The sequence below is a fragment of the Coregonus clupeaformis genome, chromosome 23, assembly GCF_020615455.1.
Source record: "Coregonus clupeaformis isolate EN_2021a chromosome 23, ASM2061545v1, whole genome shotgun sequence".
Taxonomy (NCBI): Eukaryota; Metazoa; Chordata; class Actinopteri; order Salmoniformes; family Salmonidae; genus Coregonus; species Coregonus clupeaformis.
The window spans coordinates 25,864,098-25,885,940 of NC_059214.1; positions in this window are offsets into that span (position 1 = coordinate 25,864,098).

A 21,843-nucleotide genomic window follows, 5' to 3' on the forward strand; every position below is an offset into this window, starting at 1 on the left:
ACTGGGGGACCTTCAGACGAGTCTTGTGAGGCCTGTGGGCATCCTAGAGCAAATGTACAGTGGGGGGAAAAAGTATTTAGTCAGCCACCAATTGCGCAAGTTCTCCCACTTAAAAAGATGAGAGAGGCCTGTAATTTTCATCATAGGTACACGTCAACTATGACAGACAAAATGAGAACATTGTAGGATTTTTTATGAATTTATTTGCAAATTATGGTAGAAAATAAGTATTTGGTCACCTACAAACAAGCAAGATTTCTGGCTCTCACAGACCTGTAACTTCTTCTTTAAGAGGCTCCTCTGTCCTCCACTCGTTACCTGTATTAATGGCACCTGTTTGAACTTGTTATCAGTATAAAAGACACCTGTCCACAACCTCAAACAGTCACACTCCAAACTCCATTATGGCCAAGACCAAAGAGCTGTCAAAGGACACCAGAAACAAAATTGTAGACCTGCACCAGGCTGGGAAGACTGAATCTGCAATAGGTAAGCAGCTTGGTTTGAAGAAATCAACTGTGGGAGCAATTATTAGGAAATGGAAGACATACAAGACCACTGATAATCTCCCTCGATCTGGGGCTCCACGCAAGATCTCACCCCGTGGGGTCAAAATGATCACAAGAACGGTGAGCAAAAATCCCAGAACCACACGGGGGGACCTAGTGAATGACCTGCAGAGAGCTGGGACCAAAGTAAAAAGCCTACCATCAGTAACACACTACGTCACCAGGGACTCAAATCCTGCAGTGCCAGATGTGTCCCCCTGCTTAAGCCAGTACATGTCCAGGCCCGTCTGAAGTTTGCTAGAGTGCATTTGGATGATCCAGAAGAGGATTGGGAGAATGTCATATGGTTGTTTTTCTGCATAGGGACTAGGACGACTGATCCGTGTAAAGGAAAGAATGAATGGGGCCATGTATCGTGAGATTTTGAGTGAAAACCTCCTTCCATCAGCAAGGGCATTGAAGATGAAACGTGGCTGGGTCTTTCAGCATGACAATGATCCCAAACACACCGCCCGGGCAACGAAGGAGTGGCTTCGTAAGAAGCATTTCAAGGTCCTGGAGTGGCCTAGCCAGCCTCCAGATCTCAACCCCATAGAAAATATTTGGAGGGAGTTGAAAGTCCGTGTTGCCCAGTGACAGCCCCAAAACATCACTGCTCTAGAGGAGATCTGCATGGAGGAATGGGCCAAAATACCAGCAACAGTGTGTGAAAACCTTGTGAAGACTTACAGAAAACGTTTGACCTGTGTCATTGCCAACAAAGGGTATATAACAAAGTATTGAGAAACTTTTGTTATTGACCAAATACTTATTTTCCACCATAATTTGCAAATAAATTCATAAAAAATCCTACAATGTGATTTTCTGGATTTTTTTTCCTCATTTTGTCTGTCATAGTTGACGTGTACCTATGATGAAAATTACAGGCCTCTCTCATCTTTTTAAGTGGGAGAACTTGCACAATTGGTGGCTGACTAAATACTTTTTTTCCCCACTGTACGTGTTCGTGAGTCTGACCTTTCCACATAGGGGTCATATTAGCGTGTAGCCCAAACTGATCGGATGCTATAGACAGAAGTTAGCAGATCGGCTGTACCGACTTCAGACGAGTCCCAAAATGGAGAACACCATCGTGTTCGTGAGAGTCTCATCTTTCCATAGAGGTGTCATAACAGTTTGTAGGCCAAACCGACTGATTTTCAGGATGTCTCTTGGTCTGACAAACACCGCTCTAGCTCTGTCACCTTTTGCAGATGCGGAAGTGCAACATCGGCGGATGCGGTGGATTGAGACACATCAGTACAAAACAACAGATATCTCTAGCTTAAATTGACATATTTTTATGGGGATAAAAAGAAAAACCTAATTAGATTCACACGGGGGCGCGGACATTGACTCTAGGGGTTAAGAACATTTAGGCCTGTGGAAGCCCAGTCAGTTCCGGTGGACACATTCCCTGAGTGTTGAACTCTCTGGATCATGTTTTTTCCTGCGAAATAAGTTACAAGAGAAGATTTGTCCTTTAGTTAGTGAAGAGAGACATCTACTGTGAGTGACATCCTGCTCTTTCTGCCTGTTACGCCATCCTCGTTATCAGAGCTGTGACTTTGCTGAAGGCTTTCTCCTCTCCTCTCCTCTGTTCACACGCTGCGGGAGGTCTGGTCACATGATGACACACTCTGGGTGAACCTTAACTCTCCCTCAGCTCAGCTGTCTCTCTGTCCTATCAACCCCGTTTCCTATTGATGACAATTCTTTTGATAGAGGTTTCCATAGACACTGTGTCAGCTTCTTAGGGATAATTCATATTTTAGGGGCATTAAGAGTTGATCTCCTCTTTTTTTCTGCTTTGCATTGACATTTAGGTATTTTTTTATATAGTTTTACTTGAGAAACCCCTCACCATGCCAGAACAAACATGTAGTTTGGACTACAGTCGTGGTCAAAAGTTTTGAGAATGACACAAGTATTGGTCTTCACAAAGTTCGCTGCTTCAGTGTTATGAGATATTTTTGTCAGATGTTACTATGGTATACTGAAGTATAATTACAAGCATTCCATAAGTGTCAAAGGCTTTTATTGACAATTACATTCAGTTTATGCAAAGAGTCAATATTTGCAGTGTTGACCCTTCTTTTTCAAGACCTCTGCAATCCGCCCTGGCATGCTGTCAATTAACTTCTGGAACACATCCTGACTGATGGCAGCCCATTCTTGCATAATCAATGCTTGGAGTTTGTCAGAATTTGTGGGTTTTTGTTTGTCCACCCGCCTCTTGAGGATTGACCACAAGTTCTCAATGGGATTAAGGTCTGGGGAGTTTCATGGCCATGGACCCAAAATGTCGATGTTTTGTTCCCCGAGCCACTTAGTTATCACCTTTGCCTTATGGCAAGGTGCTCCATCATGCTGGAAAAGGCATTGTTCGTCACCAAACTGTTCTTGGATGGTTGGGAGAAGTTGCTCTCGGAGGATGTGTTGGTACCATTCTTTATTCATGGCTGTGTTCTTAGGCAAAATTGTGAGTGACCCCACTCCCTTGGCTGAGAAGCAACCCCACACATGAATGGTCTCAGGATGCTTTACTGTTGGCATGACACAGGACTGATGGTAGCGCTCACCTTGTCTTCTCCGGACAAGCTTTTTTCCGGATGCCCCAAACAATCGGAAAGGGGATTCATCAGAGAAAATGACTTTACCCCAGTCCTCAGCAGTCCAATCACTGTACCCTTTGCAGAATATCAGTCTGTCCCTGATGTTTTTCCTGGAGAGAAGTGGCTTCCTCGCTGCCCTTCTTGACACCAGGCCATCCTCCAAAAGTCTTCGCCTCACTGTGCGTGCAGATGCACTCACACCTGCCTGCTGCCATTCCTGAGCAAGCTCTGCACTGGTGGTGCCCCGATCTCGCAGCTGAATCAACTTTAGGAGACGGTCCTGGCGCTTGCTGGACTTTCTTGGGCGCCCTGAAGCCTTCTTCACAACAATTGAACCTCTCTCCTTGAAGTTCTTGATGATCCGATAAATGGTTGATTTAGGTGCAATCTTACTAGCAGCAATATCCTTGCCTGTGAAGCCCTTTTTGTGCAAAGCAATGATGACGGCACGTGTTTCCTTGCAGGTAACCATGGTTAACAGAGGAAGAACAATGATTTCAAGCACCATATTCCTTTTAAAGCTTCCAGTCTGTTATTCTAACTCAATCAGCATGACAGAGTAATCTCCAGCCTTGTCCGCGTCAACACTCTCACCTGTGTTAATGAGAGAATCACTGACATGATGGCAGCTGGTCCTTTTGTGGCAGGGCTGAAATGCAGTGGAAATGTTTTTTGGGGATTAAGTTCATTTTCATGGCAAAGAGGAATTTTGCAATTAATTGCAATTAATCTGATCACTCTTCATAACATTCTGGAGTGTATGCAAATTGCCATCATAAAAACTGAGGCAGCAGACTTTGTGAAAATTAATATTTGTGTCATTCTCAAAACTTTTGACCATGACTGGATATTTGCAAGTTAATTACGGATAATATTATTGTTGTTTCCAATGAGAAATCAGAGAAAACACACAATATATACATGAATCAGAAACAATTACCTTGATCACATCAAATGTGACCTAATGGGGTGAAACTTCCAAATCATGGGTCAATCTTCCCCAACAATACAATATACACTGAGTGTGCAAAACATTAGGAACACCTTCCTAATATTGAGGTGCACCCCCTTTTGCCCTCAGAACAGCCTCAATTCGTCGGGGCGTGGACTCTACAAGGTGTCAAAAGCGTTCCACAGGGATGCTGGTCCATGTTGACTCCAATGCTTCCCACAGTTGTGTCAAGTTGGATGGATGTCCTTTGGGTGGTAGACCATTCTTGATGCACACTGGAAACTGTTGAGCGTGAAAAGCCCAGCAGCGTTGCAGTTCTTGACACACTCAAACCGGGGGGCCTGGCACCTACTACCATACCCTGTTCAAAGGCACTTAAAACTTTTGTCTTGCCCATTCACCCTCTGAATGGCACACATCCACAATCCATGTCTCAATTGTCTCAAGGCTTAAAAATCCTTCTTTAACCTGTCTCCTCCCCTTCATCTACACTGATTGAAGTGGATTTAACAAGTGACATCAATAAGGGATCATAGTTTTCACCTGGATTCACCTGGTCAGTCTATGTCATGGAAAAAGCAGGTGTGCTTAATGCTTAATGTTTTGTACACTCAGTGTAGCTGCCACAATGATATGACACACATTTCCTGAATCCAGGTGACATATTAAGAGATCATGATGGGGATATCCTTAGCTTAGCTCTTTTTACAAACAATATATTGCTGTTATTTGTAGGAACAACAGTTTACAATAACCAGGACAAAAGGAACATATTGCTCAGCGTGTAACATGCAAGACTGGTTCCTCCATCATAACAGAGCCTCTGCATTTTGGCAGGATTGGTCTGCTGTTGTGGTGCTTTGTGTGACCACCTCCCTAATAGTGCCCCATTCAAGGTGATATGAATGGTGACCTAGGGAAATCTGTGCTGCATAATATGGAGGAGATGGCAATTTTTATTATACAGCATACCTAATGGCATATAGCGGTTCAGCTTCATTGAAATATAATGGCCCATTTGGCTTTTGTGAGCATACAAATCCATGCCATTGAACTAATGCTTTGGAGATTATGGTGATAAGAGAAGACATTTACCCTCACTTTTGTATTCATTGCAGTTAGATTCAGGGCAATAGCAAGAGATGGTCTCACAATGATCTAAAATACAACTTGTAGTTGTATTGTGAAATAGCCTGGCTTTAAAAGCTTATTCAAATTAGTTCAATTGACTGGTTTTTCAAAATTCATTTTAACTTGTGACATAACATAAACCGAAGAACCTCTGGTTGCTTGACATGATAGAGATGCCATATAAAACCTATGGCTATGGTTTGTATCTGTTCAATTAATTTATCAGCAGTGGAGAGATTAAACCACATAAAAATGGCAGTTAAAAGCAAGTTCAAGTTTAAATTAATGCTCATGAAGCTTCAATATTTCCTATTATTATCAATGGTAGGCCTACTTCGAAAGTAATGATATGGGAACTGAATTGTTGACGAGAGGTATTTGTGATAAAAAATATATATATATCGACTGCCAGCTTGCAATTTCACACCCCATTGCAGGATTCATTAAAACACTAGACCACGATTCTGACCTACTGATAAAATGCTTATTAGCCTCTTAAAAAGAAAATGCTTGTTTGCAGATATTTGTACCCCCTAATTCAATTATATGTACAAACTAGATATACAAATTGATCCCACTGCAAAGGTATCGATAATGTGTTACAATGACTAGATGAAGATACATTGGTAACACCCTGGGTTTGCCATTTGTTCTGGTACGGTGTATCCTTCACAAGCTGCACCAGTGTTGTGTGATGATGACCTTATGCTGCATAACCTTATAAACGCATCTGGCTTCACAGCCCACCTGCCACGCACTCAGACTTGGTGAGCAGATGTTTCACACAGCAACACCACATCTCATAAAGCTTTGACCCATGTCAGCAAAATGGAAGAACGGAGGGTCAGACCTAGCGCTCTGCTCAAATTCCATCAAGGGAGATGTGTGAATGGATTCTGACAAAAGAGAGCTCTCCTCTGAATAGGCTTGGCTGAGTGAATGGGGAAATATTCAGTTTGGGCTGAAGAGAAAATAATCCCACACAGACACGCCCAGATTTCTCAAGACACAACAAAGACGGCTGTTGGGATAGGATATAGACTGAATTCTCAAATTCATTTTTTGGGGGGGGGATTTTCAATGTGGAAAAATTGTATGTAACAAGCTAATTCTTTACCTAGTATAGTGCAAATTTGTCTGGTGCCAGAATTATATTTAATAATCTGCTTGGAAGAGTTTGATGGTGTGAAAGATCACAGTGGATTAGATTTATATGAGAAGCTTTACTTTTTGCCATTTCACAGCCACTTCTCAGTAATTGGTAACTATAGCAGCTTTCCCCGGCAACATCCGCCTCTGGCGCTTGACAGCAACCATAATATCTTCTATGATTAAAGCAGTAATGTGAGAAAAGATAATCTTATTTGAACTGCATTTGGCACGGATGCAGCGATATTCCACCCATCACACATTTCCACTTCACTGTACCCCTCCGGACCTTTTACTTTCCCTACTGCCCTGCTTCGGTGAAATCTCCCAGGATCCTCCACTGCGGGGTTGAATTGGGCTGCAGGCTCCTCTTCCTCTGGCTGGGAAACTGGAGTTTAATCAGACTGCAGAGAAGCGATCTCCTCACACTGACACACACACACACACACACAGACCCACATGCCCCTACCCACACACACGCAAGTCTACACACAAGCATACACAGGCATAACAGTACCTTAAGCAGCTTCAGAAAGAAACTGTAGGAGTGAAACTGCTGCTGTCTTATGGATGCAACTGCAGGAAGAAGAGTCAAAGAAAACACTATGGTCATTTCCATGTAAAATGACCCCAAAAAAATTCAAAGAAATATATATCCTAAAAATTGGGAACAAGCAAAGTATTTATTGTCAAACAGATGGAAAGGGGGTCTTAGAAAACAGAAATACTCTTAAAATGTATTAGAAATACATAAAAACACAATAATGTTGAAGTAAAGACCCCCTGTGAACTAATGTCAACACTTATATTTTAGTTTAGGATAATTTGTTCTGCCTTATGTAAGTTTACGAAACATTGTTTTGTGCCTTGAAATTCCGTTACCAAAAACCCACATATTTTTTAGATATTTTCTAATTTCTCTCCCTCATGAGGAGGGAGGATAATGAAAGTTCACAGAAGTAACAAGGTAAACCTATCAATTAGTTATAGTGTTTTTACTGATATCAATTTTGTTTATGAATTATTAAGTGATAAAAATTTGAAATTCGGTAACAGAATTTCTGGGAAAATTCGGTAACGGAATTTCGGCAATTGAATGGGCTACAATGGGAAATTATAGTAGTCACAAACCACAGTTGGGTCACCTGCTACTGTCCTCCCTTTCATTGGCATTCTGTTATGTTCAGCTGATAACAATTTTCTGCATGGTTCAGAGTCTGGAATACAAAGGGGGAAATAAAGGATCTCTCAAGTAGGTAGGTGCTGTATCTCTTCTATTTAGAGACAACACAATTAAATCCATTGCCCAGAGAATCTGCCAGCTTGCTCCCCCTATGCTCCATTATTGTCTTTGTTAGCCCACAAAATTCCTTGCCAGAATGCATAAATATTGATTTCCTTTGTTTAAAAGATTGAGCCAAGACACTGAAATTAAATAGGTTGCCTGGAATCGTTGACCATGGCAGCTTTTTTTCCCCCATCTCTGTTGACATAAAATAATGAACTCTCTTTATCTGACTCGCCACCCAAATTGGAGGTAACCCTTTGTTTGCCTGTAATGACTGACCCTATTATAGGGGAAATGGGATGCTTGCTTGGGGGATCAAAAGGACAAGCCAGATCCCATCACCATTCACCCTGGCAGAATAAATGGGTCTGCCTGTCTGTCACTAGGTGAAACCATTGTATGCTGCCTTCCTGCTCTTTAAGTGCAAACAGTCAATGGCCACTTTGTTTGTTTGCCGTCATCAACATGTCTTAGGAGGACCTAGGAGGAAATTGAGATTGACTGGCATTAAAAAATAGTGTAGTTAATTTATACGGGCAAAAATATATATACATACAGTACCAGTCAAAAGTTTGGACACACCTACTCATTCAAGGGTATTTCTTTATTTTCACTATTTTTTACATTGTAGAATAATAGTGAAGACATCACAACTATTAAATAACACATATGGAATCATGTAGTAATCAAAAAAGTGTTAAAACAAATCAAAATATATTTTATATTTGAGATTCTTCAAATAGCCACTCTTCGCCTTGATGACAGCTTTGCACACTCTTGGTATTCTCTCAACCAGCTTCACCTGGAATGCTTTTCCAACAGTCTTGAAGGAGTTCCCACATATGCTGAGCACTTGTTGGCTGCTTTTCCTTCACACTGCGGTCCGACACATCCCAAACCATCTCAATTGGGTTGAGGTCGGGGGATTGTGGAGGCCAGGTCATCTGATGCAGCACTCCATCACTCTCCTTCTTGGTCAAATAGCCCTTACACAGCCTGGAGGTGTGTTGGGTCACTGTCCTGTTGAAAACCAAATGATAGTCCCACTAAGCCCAAACCAGATGGGATGGCGTATCGCTGCAGAATGCTGTGGTAGCCATGCTGGTTAAGTGTGCCTTGAATTCTAAATAAATCACAGACAGTGTCACCAGCAAAGCACCCCCACACCATAACACCTCCTTCTCCATGTTTTATGGTGGGAACTACACATGCAGAGATCATCCGTTTACCCACACCGCGTCTCACAAAGACACGGCGGTTTGAACCAAAAATCTCAAATTTGGACTCCAGACCAAAGGACACATTTCCACTGGTCTAATGTCCATTGCTCGTGTTTCTTGGCACAAGCAGGTGTCTTCTTCTTATTGGTGTCCTTTAGTAGTGGTTTCTTTGCAGCAATTCAACCATGAAGGCCTGATTCACACAGTCCCCTTTGAACAGTTGATGTTGAGATGTGTCTGTTACTTGAACTCTGTGAAGCATTTATTTGGGCTGCAATTTCTGAGTCTGGTAACTCTAGTGAACTTATCCTCTGCAGCAGAGGTAGCTCTGGGTCTCCATTCCTGTGGCGGTCCTCATGAGAGCCAGTTTCATCATAGCGCTTGATGGTTTTTGCTCTTGAAGAAACTTTCAAAGTTCTTGAAATGTTCCGGATTGACTGACCTTCATGTCTTAAAGTAATGATGGACTGTCGTTTCTCTTTGCTTATTTGAGCTGTTCTTGCTATAATATGAACTTGGTCTTTTACCAAATAGGGTTATCTTTTGTATACCCCCCTACCTTGTCACAACACAACTGATTGGCTCAAACGCATTAAGAAGGAAAGAAATTCCACAAATTAACTTTTAAGAAGGCACACCTGTTAATTGAAATGCATTCCAGTTGACTACCTCATGAAGCTGGTTGAGAGAATGCCAAGAGTGTGTAAAGCTGTTATTAAGGCAAATGGTGGCTATTTGAAGAATCTTAAATATAAAATATATGTTGATTTGTTTAACACTTTTTTGGTTACTACATGATTCCATATGTGTTTTTTTAATAGTTTTGATGTCTTCACTATTATTCTACAATGTACACATTTTTTTAAATAAAGAAAAACCCTTGAATGAGTAGGTGTGTCCAAACCTTTGACTGGTAGTGTATACATGGATAATGTGAACCTGAAAAATCTGATACATCTTTTTAAATGATCCTTTATTTTCTTATAATTACAGAGGACTATACAGTGCATTCAGTGTTTTTGTAAATACCAAACCTTTGACTGTTTGTATATCAAACTATGAGCACAATAACTAAATCTCTGTGAAAAAGGCCTAAGATTAAACCATCCCAAAGCACATCATTTGAGTTGATGTTTGGTGGTTTTATAATACAGATTTGCAGTAGCAATTTAGTGGGGTTGACGATTCTTACATTTTTCCGAGGTGGAGACCCAGATATGTCATATAAACGTGATCTGTTGGAGAAAATATGATTTTTCTGACTGGACAGCATTAGAATTCCAGCACAGTAACAGGCTATTTCTCCCTGGTTGGTGCTCTGTAGAATTGCTTGTCACATTCTGTAAACATAAAGATATTCAACTTTTACTGAGTGCTCTGAGGTTCTCTGAAGTCTTCTAGCCTGGTCCCAGATCTGTATGTACTGTATGACATGACAAGAATATTTAGGGGAGTTGGCTAAAGCTCATACAGTACAGATCTGGGACCAGGCTAGAGGAGACCTTGGAGGTGCAGATAAATAACACAGTGACATGGAAATTCACCATGGGTGTGCAGGGATGCATGATATCATAAGAGTTGGATAAACCACACACTGGTATTATCTGTGTATGTTTTTATGTACTTTTTGGATTGCATCAATGGATGGCGTCTATTGTTGCCATATGAATGAATGATGTTTTATGATAATAACTCACAATCAACATCTATCATCATGTAAAACTTTATCTAATCATCTTTAAACCGTGTGGATGAAGTTTATATACACTGAGTGTACAAAACATTAAGAACACCTTTCTACTATCGAGTTGCACCCCCTTTTGCCGTCCGTACTGCCTCAATTCGTCAGGGCATGGACTGTACAAGGTGTCCAAAACATTCCACAGGGATGCTGACCAATGTTCTCTCTAAGCTGGGCACGGCAGAAGCCGAGCTGCCCCTGGGACTGCAGCGCAGAGCGCATAATAACTATCAGCCCAAGGAGAGAAGCACCAGATTTAACTTCACTCAACTTTCTACAGTTTTCCCTGTTAGTTAACACTATCAACGTTTCCCTCTACTGTGGCAATTATGATCGAATCAACCCAATATTAGCCCCTTTAAACGCAACATACCGAAACAAAACAAACTATGCAATAGATTTTGTTGTAGGCAGAACGCATCAGAGTAGGATTCTATTGCATTAACAGGCACGACTCAGTCCGTATTCTACACAGACCAGTGCGCCATAACCAATCAGAGCTGCAGTAGGCCTATATGCAAATAGATTTTGTTAATATCTTTTGCTAGTTAGTGAGTTATTAGCCCAGTTATAGATCATTTGTAATCATCAATAGGGGAGTGACTGCTTCCTACAAGAGCACAAAACGTGTACATTTCTAGACATCTTTGAAAAACAAGTCAGGTAAAGAGCTTGTTTTTGTCTTAAAGGGCAGTGTTGTATTTTGAGACAGGCTTGAACAAGCTAAGTAGCCAATAGGCAGAGGGTAGCATATTTTTTTCTGATTCTCTGTAATAATGGTATGGGAATAATAATGCATTTTATTTTGTAAAGTGGTTTCTTGTATCAAACAACACAACATTTTCAGTCACCTCCTTATCTTAAGGACAAGTGGATAAACAGGTTAATGTCAAGCCCTGCATGTTTTTTTTTCAAAAGTCTCATGGAATGTAGGCCTACATTGAACAAAACACATTGGCTGCTACTGTAGGCTGAATGATAGAACAGCTATTTCCATGTTTAAATGTTATGGGACGCATTTTCTCCATTGTTTTTGATGGTAGGCCACTCTGGTAGGCCTACATTATGATAAAATAGCCACAATAGCCTACTTGGCCACTGTTAAAATTGTAACTTAAAGTGTGTACAGCCTATACCAAATTTTCACAACCTTGAAGTTTGCGCTCAGCAGACCTGAAATTAGCTCAGTGGCCAAAAAAATTATAGGGAACATTGATGCTGACCCATGTTTACTCCAATGCTTCCTACAGTTGTGTCAGGTTGGCTGGATGTCCTTTGGGTAGTGGACAATTCCTGATACACAAGGTAAACTGTTGTGCGTGAAAAACCCAGCAGCGTTGCAGTTCTTGACACACTCAAACCGGTGCGCCTGGCACCTACTACCATACCCATTCAAAGGCACTTAAATATTTTGTTTTTCCCAGTCACACTCTGAATGGCACACATACACAATCCATGTAACAATTGTCTCAAGGCTTAAACATCCATCTCTCCTTAATCTACACTGATTGAAGTGGATTTAACAAGTGAAGGGATCATAGCTTTCACCTATATTCACCTGGTCAGTCTATGTCATGGAAAGAGCAGGTGTTCCTAATGTTTGGTCCACTCAGTGTATAATAATATATGTGTTGACAGACAGGGGGTTGAAATTCTGGTCACAATCTCCTGCCCTTCTCAAACAATAAAACCTGCCATTCCCATGTCATTAGCCGTCTGTTTGAAAAGCTTTGCTATAGGCTACTGCTGCACTCCATGATAATACCCACTACAATCATAAGCCAGTCAAGAGCCATTCATTTTTCTTTGAGTGCCCCATGCCTCTCCACAGAGGTGTCATACCCATAGGGGGGCACAGGGGCACATGCCCCCTCAAATTTGTCCTGTTTAAAAAATGTAAAGTAAATACTACTAGCCACTTAGCAATTTTATGAAGTTGGCTTTAGCTAGCCCAGATAGGTTCCCAATCTCTCAACCTCATAACTAGCTACCAAGAAGCCATTTCAGGCTATCAATCAAGTTAGAGTAGCTAGCTTGTCTAACTATCTTAGCTGGCATGCCTGCTGGCAAGGTTGGTAGACTTTAGAAAAGCAAGCAATAACTAAATAGTTATATCGTTTCCATGGCACCCTAGTAGCAGCCTAAGCACAGAGCTCCTGCAAATGTGTACATATTTAGTTTTTTTTTCTTTTATTGTTGTTTTTTAATCAGCGCTTTTGTTTTTGGTAACATTTAGTTTTTATTGCATATATCTGCCGTTTTGAGCCTGACAGGTTAACACTTTTTGGCTTGGCTAGCTAGCTTTTGTTTGAAAAATGCATCTGGACACAGTACCATCTTTTTTGTTTCACCTGGCTGCCAATTCCGGATCTTTCGAGAACATCATTTGAGGAGTGGCCTGAAGCATGAGAGGAATGGACGATAGAGCAATACATCAGTGCTGAGGCAGAGGGCTCGTAGAGAGGACGGCTGGCTACTATTCTGAACTTTGTGTGGTGAGCTCTGGGTGCTACACAGAGTGGAAGAGGAGAAGTCCAGTGGCTATAAGACTCATGCTGGTTCATAGCCTTGCCCTCTATAAGATCATCAGCAGACTCCATCAATATTATCTACCATCCTCTGCTCAGCTCCCTTCGCTCAAGCCATGAACTGACCCTCTCCATCTTCGGAGGATGCAGCTTTCAAAAGACTTGGCCTCTATTGGTTGACCAGTCATGATATATTGCTTGTTAGTTTATTTGCTCTTGAAGTGCTTTTAGATTCTACAAAAAGTGCTCTAGAAATGTAATACATTATTATTATTATAATTGTTATTATTATTATTAAATGTACTGAATAAGACTCCCATTCCTTTCAATCTTTTACGCAGATTTTAGCAGAGAAGCATACAGTTGAAGTCGGAAGTTTACATACACTTAGGTTGGAGTCATTAAAACTCGTTTTTCAACCACTCCACAAATTTCTTGTTAGCAAACTATAGTTTTGGCAAGTCGGTTAGGACATCTACTTTGTGCATGAGACAAGTAATTTTTCCAACAATTGTTTACAGACACATTATTTCACTTAATCAATTGGAGGTGTACCTGTGGATGTATTTCAAGGCCTACCTTCAAACTCAGTGCCTCTTTGCTTGACATCATGGGAAAATCAAAAGAAAATTGTTGACCTCCACAAGTCTGGTTCATCCTTGGGAGCAATTTCCAAATGCCTGAAGGTACCATGTTCATTTGTACACACAAGTTGAAAAACATTTTACATTTACATTTTATTCATTTAGCAGACGCTCTTATCCAGAGCGACTTACAGGAGCAATTAAGGTTAAGTGCCTTGCTCAAGGGCACATCGACAAATTTTTCACCTAGTCGGCTTGGGGATTAGAACCAGCAACCTTTCGGTTACTGGCACAACGCTCTTAACCACTAAGCTACCTGCCACCCTAAAAATGAGATCATTTGTACACACAAGTATAAACACCATGGGACCACACAGCCGTCATACCGCTCAGGAAAGAGACACGTTCTGTCTCCTAGAGATGAACGTTCTTTGGTGCAAATCAATCCCAGAACAACAGCAAAGGACCTTGTGAAGATGCTGGAGGAAACAGGTACAAAAGTATCTATATCCACAGTAAAACGAGTCCTATATCGACATAACCTGAAAGGCCGCTCAGCAAAGAAGAAGCCACTGCTCCAAAACCACCATAAAAAAGCCAGAATACGGTTTACAACTGCACATGAGGACAAAGATTGTGCTTTTTTGAGGAATGTCCTCTGGTCTGATTAAACAAAAATAGAACTGTTTGGCCATAATGACCATCGTTATGTTTGGAGAAAAATGGGGGGCTTGCAAGCTATTTGACTAAGGTGTATATAAACTTCCGACTTCAACTGTATTTAGTTTCTTTTAAAAAAGAACCACCACTCAGGGGGATACAGACAGATCAAGAAGTATGCTTAGATATGCAGAAATATTGATATATTTTTACATAGAATTAAGCATAATGATTATGGCTCTAGACCGCAGAAAAAGGCTGTTTCAGTGGGTTGAAAAATTCAAAATTCTCAAATTTACAGACGGGAGGCATAGTCCTCCAGCCAACCTCCCGTACTTTGTGCCCCCTCAGATATTTAGGGTACATGACACCCCTGCTCTCCAACAGACAAGATCAAGAAATCTCTCTTGATCAAAAGCAGTGCACAATTCTGTAAGACAATTGGTTTGAGATGGGTATAGTTGAGAGGCTCTTCAGATCGAGAATCTAACAGACTAGTGGATAACATATCCTATTTTGCAGATGAGAAAGATAGGAGAAATCCTTGAAACATCAAACTTTTTAAAAAAGCATGATTATCATCAACATTTTCATAGATTAACCTCACATACTTTCCTTGACTCATAATGTAACTAGATCTCTATATCAAAATCAAGCGATGACAGTTTTGAAATGAATGATTTCAGACTAAACATAGACTAACACCATCCTTAAACAGAGACCTGATAAATTTGCTTTTGATCCTTCCCTAGATTACCATTCTAAATTGCCTGCTTAAATGCAAATGAGTCAGTGCCATTTTTAGAGGTCGACAGATACGTTTAAAACACACAGCTTGTATAATAGGTTAATCAAGTCAGGGATTAAACCCAGACAAAGACTATTGATTAATTAATCCCATAACCCCTTGTCCACTCAGACAAAAGAGCACAGCATTATGGATTTTCAATACATGACAATACACAGATGCTATCAAAAGTAAATATGCATTGAAATTATAGTGTTACCATGGCATGTTGTGCATTGATTGGTATGCCATTACTTCTTACATAAGGGATGGAAGTCAATTCAAGAAAACACATTTGGCGGAAAGGGATGTCCAAACTGCACATCAAGCACACGCCCACCCACAAAAGTAACCATTTAATGTTTATTGAGAGGGGGAGTAGGCATTTATGGCAGAGAAATCAAACATCCCCCAACTTGATCTATTCAGGCTGAGTAAATAGATAGGGTCAGTCAACTGTGAATTTCTACAGAGCAGAGCTGTGACATTTTCCATAAGGTCAAATGTTTTATGGCATCAATAGTGAAATCTAATACGAGGTTACTGTAACATAACACCCTTCCACCACCACAACAATTACTCAGAGTGAGATTGTGCGTTTTAATAATATAATACGACAAATAAATAGCCAATATATTTGAATTAACAGTTGGATGAACAACCATTTAGAAAGGCAGTTCATTCCTGTGCATAGTATGTTGTAGTGTGTTTGACAAGACATTTGGCTTATACAAGCTATTTATTTCAATACCATTTGACTACAAACAGAAGACCCCTTCAAGCATCTATTTGTAGTACCAGGAAACAGATACTCAATGGCAACAGAAAGAGAAAATCAAGAATTACAGTAAGAGGGTAAATTGCAGGGTGGGGGTTGAAGGTTAGACTTCAATAGCTTCCCGTGTTATGAAGTACCCTATTGTTCCATCACTATCTACCATCAGGGATACATTGGGGACATCTGATCTGAGCTTCAATGGTTTGATTCATGGCCCCACAGAGAACAATAAGAACATCCTCTGTGCTGTTACATGTGGAAGCAAGACAAGACAATGGGCATTTTCTATCAGGACCACTGTAATGACATCGCTCACCACCACTCTGTCAAATGACAATTACAGCATTCCTCCATCTCTAGTGTGGCCATGATCAATCTAACGTGTGTAAAATGGAAGTATTGACATAGACAATAGTCAGCATAATTGTTGACATGGGGGAAACCCATATTCGATCTATCTAAGGCTTGATTCATACCATTGTTTGAGTAATATAACCATTTCAGCTCTCTAGGGCCTTATCTGAGTTACAAACAATGTGCAGCCATGTCACATTCCTCAGACTGCGTTAGTTGACGTGTGTCCAATTAAGTTATCAGCCTGTGTGTATAGTGTGCCATTATCCAAATACGGTCCATTTGTGACCAACAGACCAGAAGAAGACATTTCCATAATCAGTTTGGCTCTTATCTGCATATTCCTTTAATTATTCAAAGGAACAGGAAACACATTAACTGTAGTTACATTATGAGCCAATTAGTCCTGTTCCTCCTTCAGTGTGTGTGTGTGTTTGGGTGTGTGTGTGTGTGTGTGTGTGTGTGTGTGTGTGTGTGTGTGTGTGTGTGTGTGTGTGTGTGTGTGTGTGTGTGTGTGTGTGTGTGTGTGTGTGTGTGTGTGTGTGTGTGTGTGTGTGTGTATGTGTGTGTGTGGGTGTGTGTGTGTGTGTGTGTGAGTGTGCGTGTGTGTGTGTCGACCTTAGTGAACCTTAGTGATCATCTGGGTCATGTGTATTGATCTGATGAAGAAAGGAGGTGAATAGATATCTAGGCTACACTCAGGCACCAGAGGATTGGCCGAGAGCAGGACAGGAGTCTGTCTGAGGGCTGCTAAGGCTCATGGGAAATTAGAGTGTGCCGTCGGTCTACCGGGCAAAATACAGGAAGCATACAGTACAGAGCATCAGGTAGTGAGAGCATTGTGAACCTTGAAATATTAATGTCCACATCTCAGGGGATATTAGTAACCTTTTGGCCTCAGGAAATACTGATTTGTGTCTGCTGTCTTTGATCTTTGGAAACCTTCTATACTTCAATTTACATGAAATGTAGAATCTTACATTTTTGCCATTGGAACCTTTACACTAACTAAGTATTTAGTAATGAAACGGGATAGTAGGCTACTGTAATAATTTGCATTTAGTGAAAAGTTGAATAGATTGATTCCAGATCAACACACATACAGTACTCATACAGGCTGCAATTTTCAACACACTAAAAAGACCGATTACAGATGTCGTATTTTCAGTTGAGTGATGCTGCTCCAACAAAAATGTTAGCTTTCTGTCCACAGCTAGTTGTGAAATATATAAATAACCCATTTCCCCTCCTTGAATGTTTCTTTGCTTTCCTTTCCTCTCTTTTCCTACCTCCCCACTCTTTTTATCGAATCCATTAGGGGTCTGTTAGTCTTCATTAAAAGTAGAGTACTTTGAGTGAATATTTCAAAGAAAATGACATTTAAAAAAAGGCAGCAGTACTGCTGTCATCAGGGGCCATACACTAAAACATGAATACTTTGTGGCCTGTGTGTAAACACATCTCTCTTGCCTTCTCTTTATCCTCTGGACAGACTTGGCTAACTCAACTAGTGGTATCTGCTGACTCAGTGAATCTGTGTGTATTCTGTGTGTATTCCTCAGAGTTCTTCACGGTTGACAATACCCTTCAGGCCTCTGGTCGGTCAACCAACCACGATTCCTCACAGCTGCACTGGACTCATTATCTCACTCCATATCTTACATAACTGCGTTGTCTGCATAATGCAGGACATTATATGACATGACTTGACTGGGCTCCAGACGAGAGCTCCTCAATCTGCCAGAGTGAGTCTGGGGCCAGAGGACCCACCCAGCCCTGGAGCATATGGGATATGTCACGCTGTCTAAGGACTTGACCACTTTCCACTACAACCTTCATACAAAGCAGATTGCCTTTAAACGAGCCTGACCTCTAACTCATATCCTGTAAGGACCCGTCAAACCACCAGATATGGAGAAATGGAGAATTACATTTTCTAAGAATGATTACCTGCTATTGAGTTAAGTGTTCAACAACTCCATTTGTCCTCAAAAAGATTCTACATTCAAATGTTTATAACAATGTGTCATGGTGATAATATGCTGAATATGTGGGTGGGTTTGCTCATAAGTGATGAAAAGAAATGTAATCCTTCACATTCAAATATTACATAAACATCCCTTATTTCTGTTTACATATCATAATACGGCAAACAGGGTTCTCCTTTTACACAGGGGTGTGTATATGTTCCTGTCTGTGTGTTTAGATTTGTAGCCTCTCTGCTGGTGCAGTCTGCTTAAACTCCAGTTTCCCAGCCAGAGGAAGAGGAGACTGCAGCCCAATTTAGCCTGCAGTGGAGCATCCTGGGAGATGAACCTGGACTCAGGGGTAGATGTAACGTAGTAAAGTTATATCCGGGACACACTAATTAGTTTGATATGTTATGTTTCGTACGGTATGTATTAATTTGTGGATGTCCGTCATCCATTTCGTATGATATGTTATGAATTACAATTCGTATGATATGTTACGAATTTCAATTTGTACGATATGTTACGAATTGCAATTCGTACAATATGTTACTAATTTGTAAAACGTATGATATGTTACGAATTCCAATTTGCTGTGGCTAATGTTAGCTAGGTGGCTGGGTGGCTAACATTAGCTAGGTGGCTAACGTTAGCTAGGCTAGGGGTTAGGGTTAAGGTTAGGGTTAAAGTTAGGGTTAGGGTTAGGATTTAGGTTAACGGATTACGATTAGGGTTAGGGGAAGGGTTAGCTAACATGCTAAGTAGTTACAAAGTAGCTAAGTAGCTACAAAGTAGCTAAAAAGTAGTCAGTAGTTGCAAAGTTGCTAAAATGCTAAAGTTGTCCGTGATGAGATTCAAACACGCAACCTTTTGGTTGCTAGACGTTCGTAGTTTTTGCCTTCTGTCTAATGTAACCATACCAAACGTAACATATCATACTGATTTGAGGGTCCTGGATTTATATTTACTATGTTACGTCTAGTCTATGAGACCAGGCTGGGGAGATTTCACCAAAGCAGGGCCAGAGAGAACAGTGTGGCGGAAATGTATGATGGTCGAATAAATTTAACATCCAATCTAAATGCAATTCAAATGAGATTTTAATTTATCAGAATAGTACATGTCAGGGGACTACATGTAAGGGTTTGCTAATGTGCTTATTTTTGTTGCTTGAAAAGGCCAATGCAAGAATACTCACAAAGACAGGAAGGTTTTGATAGTGACCTTACTCTAATTACAGTTTTTTTGGATTGCTTACACACTAAAATTAAAAGTAGTACACTATTAGCAAAACCTTACACTCAAGAAGCAAAACATCAGCCCATATTTGCACAACTATAAGCACATTGTCAACCTTACACTTGTTGCAAAACTCTACACACAGTGATTTGCAAAACACTAAACACAGTTAACATACATTACACACAAAAATCTATCATGAAGTCACGTCCTTGCAATACCAAAGCACTGACTGTCAAATTACCACACCGTCCAACCAATTGGTTCAACACAGTCATCAGGTGTGCAAACACTCGTTTGCTTAATTGTAGACACACCAATCAGGTGTATAAGCACTATAAAAAGCAGCAGGTGAGTTCATCGGTCTTCAAGCACAATGGAAAGAGTCAGAGAAAGAGTAAGACGAGGAGGAGGAGGAGGAGGAGGAGGAGGAGGAGGAGGAGGAGGAGGAGGAGGAGGAGGAGGAGGAGGAGGAGGAGGACGACGACGACGACGACGACGACGACGAGGAGAATGAGGAGGAGAACGAGGAGAACGAGGAGGACGAGGAGGAGAACGAGGAGGACGAGGAGGAGGACGAGGAGGAGGAGGAAGGGGAGGAAGAGGAAGAGGAAGAGGAAGACAAGAAGGTGCTCAAAGAGGACCGAATCTGACAAATGAGATCCGCGCAACACTGGTTGACCACATTGTCAACCACGGCCTGACGCTGAGGGAGGCTGGACTGCGAGTACAGCCAAATCTAAGCCGATATACAGTGGCAAGTGTGATGAGAACATTTCGACTGGAAAATAGGTATTGTAAAAATATCATCATATCAAAAACATCTGCACGGTTTCAGTAACTGCTTACAGTACTATATTCTATGCACTATCAGCACTTCTGTTACCTTTTCCTGTGAAATTACTGTACTATTGTATACTGTTTTTTTTTCTACATAGGATTGAGGGTTCAGGGACGACAAGGGGGAAGGCCTCCTATGTTCACAGAACAGCAAGAGAGGGAGATAGTAAACATGGTTTTGGCCAACAATGCTATAACACTCAAGCAGCTCCAAGCTAACATTGTCAATAACCACGCCATTTTCAACGATATCCATCAGGTCTCAACATCAACACTGGCACGCATCCTAAAAAAAAACATATTCAAATGAAGCAAATTTATCGAGTGCCTTTCGAGCGCAATTCCGAAAGGGTGAAACGACTGCGGCATGATTATGCAGAGGTATGTATTCACTTTAGCAGTGTGATCTTGCATACTGTCTCATAATCTTTCACTGTACTGTAATATGTATACTAGATCTACACTGAACTACACAATTTTGCCTGACACTGTTTTTCAGAGAGTTTTACGAATGGATGGAGAGGAGATCCAGCATGAGTTCATTTACGTAGATGAGGCTGGGTTCAACCTGACGAGAACACGAAGGAGGGGAAGAAACATCATTGGCCACAGGGCTATAGTCAATGTCCCAGGGCAACGTGGGGGTAATATAACACTCTGTGCAGCCATTACACAGAATGGGGTCCTCCACCGCCATGCCCATATGGGCCCTTACAACACAGCACTCATACTTACATTCTTGGACCAATTGCACAACATAACAGCAGCAAATCAAATCGATCATATGCAATACATTGTTGTCTGGGACAATGTGTCTTTCCACCGCTCTGCTCTGGTTCAGAACTGGTTTCAGCAACATCCACATTTCACCGTCCTATATCTTCCACCATACTCTCCATTCCTCAACCCTATAGAAGAGTTTTTCTCGGCATGGCGGTGGAAGGTATATGATCTCCGTCTCCAGGCTGAGGTACCCCTCATCCAAGCCATGGAGGAGGCCTGATGGAGGAGGCCTGATTGACCAGATGGAGGTAGCAGCAATGCAAGGATGGATTCGTCATTCAAGACGTTTCTTTCCAAGGTGTCTTGCTAATGACAACATTGCCTACGATGTTGATGAAATTCTCTGGCCAGATCCAGCTAGGCGAAGAGACAATGTCTAGTTATTTTTTGTAATTTTTTTTGAACTTACAATACGTAAAGTGACGTTTGGTTACAGTATTATGAATCTCCATGTCAACATTTTGGGCGTGTTGAGAAATAAATGAGTTTCTTCAGTCTGCAACATTGGTCTTGTGTAGTGTTTGGTGAATTTACATTATATTTGTACTTTGTTGATAGTAGCCTACTCTAATCATAGGGAAGTAGAAGTGCTAAAAGTGTTTTTGGTTTATCACAGCAGAGTGTAACTCGTGCAAACAGAGTATAGTAATGTGAAACGTGTGTGTTTCATATGGTA